The sequence below is a fragment of the Mus musculus genome, chromosome 16 (genome assembly GCF_000001635.26).
Source record: "Mus musculus strain C57BL/6J chromosome 16, GRCm38.p6 C57BL/6J".
Classification (NCBI taxonomy): Eukaryota; Metazoa; Chordata; class Mammalia; order Rodentia; family Muridae; genus Mus; species Mus musculus.
The window spans coordinates 10,268,515-10,281,251 of record NC_000082.6 but is presented as its reverse complement, the minus strand read 5'-3'; positions in this window follow the sequence as shown (position 1 = coordinate 10,281,251).

Sequence of the window (12,737 nt, the reverse complement as noted above, 5' to 3'; positions counted from 1 at the left end):
ATATACCCTCTGAAAAGTTCAGAATTCCAAATACTACACAATCACAGAAACAAGCTGCAGCTGACAAAATCATGTCCCTACCAGAGCATGAGGCAAATCATAGTCAGCTGCTGTGGACAATTTGAAGCAGCCCCATATCCCAGACCTGGGATTAAAGGAGAAACATAATATTTCTGTTTTTCAAAGACACCAAAAAATTCCAAAATTGTCATTTATCACATAGCAAGGCAGAGTTTTGTTTCCCAAAAGCAGATATGGCAGGAAAGTGCTATGGAAGCTGAGAAATGAATGTTGACTCTTGTTTGGAGACAGGTATGGGTTTGGGAGTAGCGGGATTTAAGGTGTGTGGGGGGGAGTGGGTGGTACGTAATGAGGGGCAGGTTCGGGAGCAGGGATTAGATACCCAGTCGGGCATTAGATACTCAGCGGTCTGAGGGGGTGGTTGAGCACACCCTTGATGACATGAGGGGTGGTTATAATCAGTTCTTGTCCCATGGTGATCTTATCTGCGTCCTTGACCAGCAAAGCAGCAGCTGCCGCAATATGCAGGGAAGCTGGCCATCCTGATGCAACAGATTCCAATTTCTTAGACAGATAGGCCACCACTGGCCTCTTCCAAGAGTCAGTACTCTTTTGGCTATGCCTTTGTTTTCACCCACATACAAGTGGGAAAGCTTATTGATGTCTGGCAGGGCAAGTGCTGGGACCTCATCTAGTGCTTCCTTGAGCCCATGAAAAGCTTTGCCCATCTCCAAAGTCCAGTTTAAGGTACTCTCCTGCCCCCTGGTGGCATCATAGAGAGGCTCTGCAATCTCCGTGAATCCTGGTACTCAGTCTGCAGTCCTGATGAAACCAGGAACTCGAATTTGATGCCAGGTCTTGAGAACGGAAATGTTGAGAATCGTTTCTTTAGCCTGGGAGAGCAGACGTTGCCCCCTCCCTTGAGTATGTTCTGGAGGTATGTTACCTCATTTTGGCAGAGATGTGCTTTTTTTTTTTTTTTTTTTTTTTCAAACACCAAATATCCCATCCGGTTTAGCTCTCTGACTGAGCAAAGGACACCAGTTGCCAAACGGTAAGTCTCTTTGTCTGGGGCAGCTACAATATACTGCATTGATATACTGCAAGAGAGTTATTTGGGGGTGGGCTTGCTTGTACTCACCCAGGTCTTCAGGCAATGCTTCATCAAAGATGGTAGGCGAGTCCTTGAATCCTTGTGGCAGCCTGGTCCACGTTAGCTGCCCATTGAATCTGATCTCTGGGTCGCTCCATTCTAAAGTGAACAAAGGCTGACTAGCCGGGGCTAGTGGCAAACTAAAGAAGGCACCCTTAAGATTCAATATGGCATAGACATCTCCCTTGGGAGGCAAACTGTTCAGTAGGGTGTAAGGGCACCATGGGATAAATATCTTCTACCCTGTTATTGACTTCCCTTAAGTCTTGCATGAGCTGGTAGCCATTGGAGTGAGGTTTTCTTACTGAAAAAAGGGGTGTGTTCCAGGCAGATTGGCAAGGACCCAGTACCCCCTGCTCCCAGAGTCAAATTATGTGTTGCACTATTCCCAGTCTTGCCTCCCTAGACTTGAGGTATTGGCACCCTAGCTGGGCTGGCATTGACCGTTAGCTGCACCAGGATTGAGGCACAATGCCTAGCCAGCTCCATGGGATTTTTTTCTCAGCCCATACCCCTGGGATTTCTTCCCATAACCTCTCTAGATATGGGTCCTTATTAATGTCTGGAGGAGATATGACATAGTTTATATTCTTCTAATGCCACAATCAGTACATGTATTTTTATTCAGGAACTGTACTCCCTCAGGGCTGAAATGGATCTGCACCCCCATTTTGGTTAGGAGGTCTTGGCCTAAGAGCAGATATGGGCAGCCTGGGATCACCATAGAAGAGTGAGTTACACGTCCCATTCCTAGATCTACTTTCCTTCAGGTAGTCCATGAATATTGATCAGTCCTAGTAACCCCTTGGGTCCATGATTTTTTTTTAATTGGATAGGGATCTCATGGGTTGTTTCAGGATTGAATGTGCCCTGATAACTACCAGGAAATCTATTGGCTTCCCTCTACCTTTAGGTTTACCCAGGGGTGAGCCCCGACACCCTCAGTCAGTCAGTTCTTTTATCTCCATCTTGGAGCATTCTTTCTTCCAGTGGCCTGTTTCTCTACAGTATGCACATTGATTCTTTTGGAGACAGGGCCTCCACTCCAAATGAGAGAATGAGATTGTCCACCCTTTCTGGGAAGGGTCTGCTTCCCCCCTCCTTTTTCATATGCTATATTCTTCAACTCATGGGCATCAGACCTCTCTCTTCCAGTACCTGCTAGAGGCACCTCGGCGGGTTCCCTAGTCTACCTATCCTCTAGCGCCTCCCTGTTGTTAAAGACATTTTTTGGCTCTAGCCATGCGCTTACCTTCAAATCCTCCCAGTTGCTGGAGTTTTCAGTGGGGGTTCCCTAGTCTACCTATCCTCTAGCGCCTCCCTGTTGTTAAAGACATTTTTTGGCTCTAGCCATGCGCTTACCTTCAAATCCTCCCAGTTGCTGGAGTTTTCAGTGGATGTGTGGTGCTGCCTGGTTGACAAATGCCAGGATCACAGGTCACAGCAGACTGATTTTCCCTTGCTCCTGGATCCAGAGACGTATTGATGTGCTAGGCTCCCATCAACCTCTCGAGAAATGCCCCTGGATAGTGATCAGCTCCTTACCTTGTATAACTTGTCCTATCTTAGACAAATTATTGGGCTTCTTAGCGTCCTCACGGAGACCCCTCACAAGAATCTGGCGATAGACTTTTAGCCTCTCGTCACCTAAAGGGTTGTTGGGATCCCAGTCAAGATGGATCAAGGGAAAACCATGTCAGTGCTGGTCTGTACAGTGGTGGGCTGACTTTGCACCCAGAACCAGTTTCTGGGATGCCACTGTCACCCATTCTCATTCCTCAGTCATGAAGAATACCTGCCATAGCTGTTGGCAGTCATCCTCAGTGGACTCACGAGTAACCATTAGAGTCTAATGTGTCTATGAGCATGGAGGGTTTCTCTGAAAACTTGGGACTCTGCATCTTCCAGCTGTATAGATCACTAGTGGAAAAGGAGATGCGTATCCTGTACTGTACTTGCTGGTTGTGTGTGTCAACTTGACACAGCTGGAGTTATCACAGAGAAAGGAGCCTCCTTTGAGGAAATGCCTCCATGAGATCCAGCTGTAAGGCATTTTCTCAATTAGTGATCAAGGGGGAAGGGCCCATTGTGGGTGGTGCCATCCTTGGGCTGGTAATCTTGGGTTCTATAAGAGAGCAAGCTGAGCAAGCCAGGGGAAGCAAGCCAGTAAAAAACATTCCTCCGTGGCCTCTGCATCAGCTCCTGCTTCCTGACCTGCTTGAGTTCCAGTCCTGACTTCCTTTGGTGATGAACAGCAATTTGGAAGTGTAAGCTGAATAAACCCTTTCCTCCTCAACTTGCTTCTTGCTTGTGCAGGAATAAAAACCCTGACTAAGACATGTACTGTCTGCCTTGCCTATAGGGGTGGGGGGTGGGGCAGTCACCGGCAAGGGCAGTGCAATTGTGGTGGAACCTGCCTGCCTTGCTATGCAGGCTCATGAGTGAGGAGGGCTAACTAAATTCCCTCTTGCTTCCTCAGGGCCTGAATTAGCATCTGCCATTTGCAAGGGAGGAGCCTGCACCAGGACAGAGTGATAAGGCATAGGAAGAAGTCTTCTTCTTTTTTTTTTTTAAAGATTTATTTATTTTATGTATGTGAGTATACCGTTACTCTCTTCAGACACACCAGAAGAGGGCATCGGATCTCATTAACGGATGGTTGTGAGCTACCATGTGGTTGCTGGGAACTGAACTCAGGACCTCTGGAAGAGCAGTCTCTGGAAGTGCTTTTAACCACTGAGCCATCTCTCCAGCAGGAAGTTGTCTTCTTCTGTAGCTAAGGGTAACCAGCTTACGTTTCTTTAATGGCTCCTTGACCTGTGAGATCACTGGGGTAGGTGGTAGGAAAGGCCTTAGCCAGACAGGGGTCTCCCTACCAGATGTTACCAGACAGTGGATCCTGGTCAGGGTGCCCAGGATTTACACATATGATACTTTTAAGGTGGTAAGATGGAACGAGCCTCCCTTTGGCCATCTCACATTGAAAGCTGGCCATTCTTTCCCACAAAAAGCAATCAATCTCCCAGACCATAGAGTTAGGCACAAAGTCCCTGGCAGGTGTTTGAAGTCCCGAAGTGTGACTGGATAAGGTTCACTGGGCAGAGCTAGCAGTCTGACTCATAGTAGTTCTCAAGAAAATAGAAAAAGAACAAATGGGCTGGTGAGATGACTCAGTGGGTAAGAGCACCCGACTGCTCTTCCGAAGGTCCAGAGTTCAAATCCCAGCAACCACATGGTGGCTCACAACCATCTGTAAGGAGATCTGACGCCCTCTTCTGGAGTGTCTGAAGACAGCTACAGTGTACTTACATGTAATAAATAAATAAATCTTAAAAAAAAAAAAAGAACAAATAAAACACAAACACAGAAACAACCCTACAGGGGTCCAGGAGATAAACCAAAAGGAAGCTGATGGCAGCCTGTCCCATTTGGGCTCTGCCAATCAGGAGGGTCCCGCCAGTCTCTCCACCAAAGCCTGTGTCAGACTGATGTTCCAACTGAAAGGAGCTCAGAAGCAGCAGCCTATCCTCAGAGAAAACTCCACAGACTGGAAAGAACAGGCTAACTTTCTACCAAGACCTGGGTCCGAATGGAGCTGTCTCCAGCTGAAGGGGCCTGGAGAGCATCCTCTGAGATAAAAAGTATTTCAGGGAAAGGCCAAGAAAATACCAAGGCAACCAGGTAACTCCTGTACATAACACCAAGATAGGGGCACAAAGAATGGCAAAGCTCTTCTTGGCTGGTCCAAAAACGTTGAATAAGAGAGAGTAAATGAAGGTATGTGTGTAAGGCGGAGTCCTAGTCCATAACTCTTGGTGTCATGAGTGTCTGTCTCTTATTGCTAAGAACTGCCTGACATACAACACCCCCACAGGGGAGCTGGTTGGAAATGGATAAAGCATTCAAAATCAGAATAAACTTCTGGGGCAGGAGGTCATCAGAGTGTGAGAAGCTGAACCTCTGATAGCTTAGTTCTCCTGATGCTAGAATGGGAAATAATTGGGGGGGGGGGGAGAGCTCTAATGAAACAGATTCCCCAAGTTAAGGGAGACAACAGCTTCCCTGGCTAATCCAGAGGCTCCCAGACCCCATTCAATATTCACAGATCCATCTGGTCTCAGCCCACATTATTCTTGGGTGGGATAAAATGGCACCAAAGTCATTTTCTCCTTCCTCTATTTCTTTGCCTTTTTCTAGCCCACATGCCTAGACGGTATCTGCTGTCTCCTGTCTCCATAGCACTCATGCCCTGATGGGAGATGGGCTCCAAAAGTAGCCATGTTGTTTTGTTACTATCATGGCAGGACAACCCTGTCAGGGTAGAGCTGACCCTGTCACTTGGCCACTGTAGTGGCTATTCCTGGTTGTCAACTTGACTATATCTGGAATGAACTACAATCCAGAAATGGAAGGCTGACCTGTGATCCTAATCTGGAGGCTGGGAGATACAAGTTTCTGACCTGGATCTCGGCATGGAGGTCTTGAGGCATAGTGGTTATGAATCCCAGAAGATTTAAGACAGGGAGATCTCTGAGTTCAAGGTCATCTGGGACAAAGCAAGTCCCAGGTCCAGGAGTGGTCACACACACCTTTAATCTGGGCCACACCTTCTGCTGGAGACCTACATAAGGACACTGGAAGAAGGAAGATCTCCCTCTCCCTCCCCCTTGCCCCTCTCCCTCCTCTCTGTCCCTTCCCCCTCCCCTTCCCCCTTCCCCCTCCCCCTCCCTCCCTTTCCCTGCTTGCTTAGTGGGACTGAGCAACTGCTAGATCCTTGGACTTCTATTCACAGCCTCTAAGTCATCAACAAATCCCCTTACTATACAGAGACTAGTCTAGAGAACCCAGACTAATACAGCCACCATCTGGGTTCCTGACATCATCAAGATGGTGGTGATCATATGATTTCACTGCTATCTTGGTTAATGCACCACATGACATCAATCAACTAAAGTGGTGTCCCCTGTAAACCTTGCTGATACCACTGAGAGCTACCTGAACCACAGGCGTACTACGGTCACACCCCCTGACCCTCTTCCTTTTCCTTTCTGTTTTTCACTTTGCCTGGTGAGATCATGGAATCGGAGACCCGGAAGAGACTGCAACCTGGGTGTGTATCACCAATGCCAAGGTCAATGTATTTTTATATTAGACTATAGAGGTTAACAACAGACCTCAAAGGTAGGTTTCGTTTTGTAAATTTTGACATATTGTTTTACATGCTGTATTTCCTGGTTTCTAGGCCTTAGGAGTTTTTCCAGCCGGTGTGCTCCCCAAACTAGCCTGCTGTCAGAGGGAGCCAACACTTGGAATTGTAGACTTAGAGAGCCTCTGTGAATTTGCAGCAGCCCAGGGAGAATTTGGGAAAGTACAATTCCAGCTGGAGCTGAAGGTTTGGTGGCTCACATGCCAGACAAGCTGCCAGTAGGGGGCGGCCACAGCAGTGGAGGTAGAGAGTGGGCCAGAGGTGCGGCTGTGCTGCCTCTCCGTGCCTGCTCCTGATTGTCTATATCTGGCTCAGACTATTCCTTTTCCCCCAGACTCCTGTTTGCTGTTTGTTATTTACTTCTCTTTCTGCCCATTGAGCCCTGGGTACCCTGGCTTTTGTATTTAAATATAATGAAGATGAAGAAGAAGAAGGAGAAGGAGGAGGAGGAGGAGGAGGAGGAGGAGGAGAAGGAGGAGGAGGAGAAGGAGGACAAGGAGAAGGAGAAGGAGAAGGAGGAGGAGGAGGAGGAGGAGGAGGAGGAGGAGGAGGAGGAGGAGAAGGAGAAGGAGAAGGAGAAGGAGAAGGAGGAGAAGGAGAAGGAGAAGGAGAAGGAGAAGGAGAAGAAGGAGAAGGAGAAGAAGAAGAAGGAGGAGGAGAAGAAGAAGATTTGTGCCTGTGTGTGTGCGGGTGGCACATATGTAACCATGTAATCACTCTGAACCACTGGCCCCCTCCCCACTTTGCTTTTGCTTTTTTGTTACAGCTCCATGGGCAGAGTCTGCTGATCCTGTGCTCTCCAAGGTCTTTTAACTCCGCCTTCATAGGGTTTTGTTTTGTTTTTTTTAAGTACATTATTTACTTGATATCTGATTCCAGCTTTCCTCCCTTCTCTCCTCCCATTCCCTCTCCCTCCCCACCATTTCTCTGGCCTCCCTCCTTTTCTCCTCTGAGAAGGGGAGGCCTCCCATGGATATCAACAGGCCTTGGCATATCAAGTTGCAGTAGGACTAGGAACATCTTCTATTGAGCCTAGACAAGTTAGCCCAGTTTGGGGAAAGGGTCCAAAGGCAGGAAGCAGAGTCAGAGACAGCTCCTGCTCCTGCTGTTAGGGGTCCCACATGAAGACCAAGCTGCACATCTGTTACATATGTGTAGGGGGCCCAGGACCACCCCCTGCATGCTTTCTGGGTGTTGGCTCGGTCTCAGTGAGGCACTATAGGCGGAGGTTAGTTGGTTTGGTAGGTTTTCTTGTGGTGTCCGTCATACTAGAAGGGTTCCCCTAGCTCAGTTCTGTCTGTTGTAAACATCAATTTGCTGATGTCCTGCTGGGTGTCTGCTGCTTCTCTTTATCTGCTACCCGCACTCTTCAAAACTGGATTAGTCAAGCTTCTTTAAAGGAATAGGACCGATAGAATATGAACGTCACCTTCACATCCCTTTAAGAAGACAGCACTCAGCATACACACTTTGCCCTCATCTCATCTCTCTCAGGTGCCAGTCCAGGTCGTTCTTTCTTCTTCACACCTGGCTATTACACAGATAACTACCAGCACACTCTTGGGGGTCTTTTAGATGGGCCCATTGGAGGACTGCCCTGACTGCTACACCTGGAAAAAGCCAGACTGGTTGTTGACCTAGTTCCATAATGGTAGTTAGAGTTACCTCTGAAGGGTAGTCATTTTAAAGATGTAAAGAGAAGTTGAAAGGGATTTTCTTTTTCTCTCAAATATAGTTAATCCAACAAATACCCTCCCACTCTTCCCCTCTGCCGAGCATGTCAGGCTGTGGAGCCCCCATTATGGGATGAGAGAGGCATTCTTTACCTATGTCAAGGATAAAGACAGAGGCCATCTTGGTCCTGCTTGCTGTCAGCGTTCGGGTTCTGGCACACCCTTTTTACAAAAAAAAAAAAAAATTGCCTTCCTGAATTTTCCTTTGTCCTCTGCTGCCAAGATTGTTTTTTCCCAATCGAATGGTTCATGTTGTCATCTCTGGGTGATTGTCCATAGGGAAAGCATTCCCCACTCTCACAGACAGCAGACTAGCTTCCACAACCTTAATGGCTTCGGATATCCTTTCACGTATACTGGACCTGCAGTGAGCTGGCAGAGTCTTATGTCATTCAGGTACAGATTTCATGAAAAGGCAAGGACACAATGTGGCCTGAGGTTAAAGCCCACCAGCCCTGAGGACTTTAGCCCATCTGCCTGAGGGGGTGGGGGGTACTCAAGGGAGGCTGCAGTCAGGAAGATCAAGGCAGAAAAGCTACAGCAAGATCATTCTAGGCGAAATTCAGGATGCAAAGGCCAAAGCATTGGGTATCTACATGGAGATCCGGGGAGGAATTAGGCTGGATAGAGACTTCAGGTGAGATATGTGCTCTTTCAGCTGCAGAAAAAGACACTTCTGCCACCTGGCGGTCATGTGTTAGAATTGTTCTCTTAGATAAAGACTTACTGCCCAGTGTTGTTCTCCACATCAGTGCCTATTTCAGTGTCTGGCAAAAGATATCCCATAATCCTTTAATGAATTAACCCTTAAAAAATGGGTGGTAATATAGCTTAGATTTCCTGTGGTCTTTAGCATGTCATAATTCTTTCAGCTGGCAAGAGGGCTCAGTGGCTGAAGGTGTCTGCTGTCAAGACGGGTAACCTGCGTTTGATTCCTGGGGCTCACAAAGTGGAAAGAACTGAGTCCTGAATGGTATATGTGGACTTCCGAGTGGCACCCAAATACTGCACACTCATACACATGCACACAAAATCAGTCAACCAATCAAAGTAAAAATCACTTAAAATCTAATTCTCGGGCTGGTGAGATGGCTCAGCGGGTAAGAGCACCCGACTGCTCTTCCGAAGGTCCGGAGTTCAAATCCCAGCAACCACATGGTGGCTCACAACCATCTGTAACAAGATCTGATGCCCTCTTCTGGAGTGTCTGAAGACAGCTACAGTGTACTTACATATAATAAATAAATAAATCTTTAAAAAAATTAAAAAAAAAATCTAATTCTCTCAACTCAACTGCGAATCTATCCTTTGTCTGGGGCTATAATCCAACTCACCAAGGCCTGGACTCTGCATTGCCCAGAGGAGTAACCGTGCCTGTAAATTTACCAAGTCAGACTCAGAGAGAGCAGAAGACCGGACCCTTGGTCCTACTAAACTGCCACGAATGCCTCTGTGCTTGCTACAGTACTTACCAGGCTGTGGACGAGACAGTACGACCTGCCCAGAGCTGGGTGATGGATGATATTATGGTGCAGCCCAGATCCTGATGTAGGCTGAGACAGAAATCAGCTTCGCAGCGCCCCCCACAGCATCCGAGGAGTCTCCCCACTACCACTCACAGGAAAATAGAAAGCTAGGCTTCTTTCCTTTTTCTTTCTAGGTCTCTCTATGACTGACATTAAGATCACAGAAGTCCATATTGTCTCTGCCTCCTGAGTGCTGGGACCAAAGGTGTTTGCCATAGTTCTGGGTCAGCTCGTGTAATTTAAGTCAGTCATATTTAGGGTTCTGGTGCAATTTGAAGTTACAATCATTGGGTGGATTCTGAGAGATACAACTGATATGGTTGTAGTAGGACACAGGAAGCTAGGCAAGATCTTTACTATAAAGTTTTATTTGGGGAAAGGAATGAAGCCCCTACCCAAGGCTATCAGCAGCCAGTCTTGAGACCAGGTCGTTGCCCTCTGAACATAAATGTCTATACATAGAGGGAATACTCCATGCTCACAGCCTTTGCAGCAAGTGTTTGTTGTGCTGGGGTCTCTCTCAGCTCCTGAGAGGCTTCTCTCAGACTCCTTCCCTCACGTTCTAACTGGACCCACACACCTACATTTCATTTAGGAAGTTGTCTAAATGCTGCTTTTTCAGAGAGTTGGCTCAGCTCCTCTTTTGTCTACTTTGTCCTGCAATGTGACCAGACACAGACCTTTCTCCCCAGTCTTTCCCCTTACCTTTCCAATGGGATTCTAAATTCTGTTATCTCACATGAATAAACTTACAGAAAAAACAATGCATTTGAAAAGAAGACGAGGGCCCCCAATGGAGGAACTAGAGAAAACACCCAAGGAACTAAAGGGAACTGCAACCCTATAGGTGGAACAACAATATGAACTAAGCAGTACCCCGGAGCTCTTGTCTCTAGCTGCATATGTATCAAAATATGGCCTAGTCGGCCATCACTGCAAAGAGAGGCCCATTGGACTTGCAAACTTTATATGCCCCAGTACAGGGGAACACCAGGGCCAAAAAGGGGGAGTGGGTGGGTAGGGGAGTGGGGGGGGTGGGTATGGGGGACTTTTGGTATAGCATTGGAAATGTAAATGAGCTAAATACCTAATAAAAATGGAAAAAAATAAAATAAAATACCCAATGCCAAAAAAAAAAAAAAAAAGAAAAGAAAAAGAAAAGAAAAGAAGACGAAGTTGATAGGCAGCAGGAGGTCAGGTCTGAGGTCTGGGTAGACCAGCACTGGAGAGAAACTGCCCAGACTGGGATTGCCCACTCTGCCACATTTAATCCTCTGTATTCCACAGAAGTTTAAAAACACCTGACTCTCCAAAGATGGGAGATTGTGGATAGAATGGTCTCTTGTATGTCCTTCAGAGCCAGAAATACAGCCAGTTCTTTCTAAGACAGGTAGACTGGCTATTGCCACCCAGGAAGGTTTTTGGTGGTCAAAGCATTTTTCCAAATATGAAGGTGGCTAGCTTAGAGGGAGGCTGGCATCTGTATGGCCATTCCAGGATGTATGTCCTGAAAAAAACCTGCTTCTTGTTAAAGATGGGAAACAGGGTTGGGAAATTGGGCTAGATGTTTACAATGGCCCATGTAATTTTAAATATGAAGTAAAATGCTCCATGACCCCTAATCATTACTGGCATATGTTGTGCCTACAGTGGTAGTGTAACAAGTTTCAGGGCAAAAGCCACAGCACTGGCAACTACAACAGGCTAGACTCACCAGTTGTCTTAGTCAGGGTTTCTATTCCTGCACAAAACATGACCAAGAATCAAGTTGGGGAGGAAAGGGTTTATTCAGCTTACACTTCCAAATTGCTGGCTGCCACCAAAGGAAGTCAGGTCTGGAACTCCAGCAGGGCAGGAAGCAGGAGCTGATGCAGAGGCCATGGAGGGATGTTCCTTACTCGCTTGCTTCCCCTGGCTTGCTCAGTTTGCTCTCTTATAGAACCCAAGATTACTAGCCCAAGGATGGCACCACCCACAGTGGGCCTTCCCTCCCTTGATCACTAATTGAGAAAATGCCTTACAGCTGGATCTCATGGAGGCATTTCCTCAAGGGAGGCTCCTTTCTCTCTGATAACTCCAGCCTGTGTCAAGTTGACACACAAAACCAGCTAGTACAATTGACTTCTTGTCAACTTGACACACAAACACATCACTATTAAGCCTCAACCCTTACTTTTGATTCATTCCCCAAGATCTAAATTACTTTAAAAGTCCCACAGTCTTTACAAATTCTTACATACTCAAATTCAATCCCTTTAAAATATCCAATCTCTTTTAAAATCTAAAGTCTTGTTACAATTAAAAGTCTCTTAACTGTGGGCTCCACTAAAATACTTTCTTCCTTCAAGAGGGAAAAATATCAGGGCAAAGTCACAATCAAAAGCAAAATCAAACTCCAACCTTCCAATGTCTGAGGTCCACTCACGATCTTCTGGGTTCCTCCAAGAGTCACTTCTCCAGCCCTGCCCTTTTGTCGCACACACCTTGTCTTCTAGACTCCAGCTGCCTGCTCTCCACTGCTGCTGCTGTTCTTGGTAGTCATCTCATGGTACTGGCATCTCTAAAACACTGCTGTCTTCTGCTGCAACTAGGCTTCACCTATAGCCTCTCTTCACGGTGACAAGCCTCAACTCTTTTGCATGACCCCTTCAGTTCTGAGCCATCAATTGCAACTGAGGCTGCACCTTCACCAATGACCTTCCATGGCCACTCACAGTGCCGAGCCTCGGCTGCTCTTCATGACCCTTTCATGCCTTCAAAATCAGTACCATGTCCATCCACAGCACGAGGTACAACCTTAGCTATCTCTGGAACACAGCCTCTTTGTGCGCTCAGAAAACACTTCCCAGAAGATTTTACCTCAATGATGCTTCTCTCTCTCTCTCTCTCTCTCTCTCTCTCTCTCTCTCTCTCTCAATGGTTTTAGAGCTCTATTGCAGAATGGCAGGGAGAAAGAGAGAAGGTAGAAAGAGAGAGAAGCTTGCCATGGCCACATGGAGAGAAGGGGGAAGGGAGAGAGAGAAGGAGGGCTAGAGAGTAAGAAAGGTGAGAGTTTAAGAGGATGCTGGTGTCTTCCGAATCACCACTAATTTCTTAGC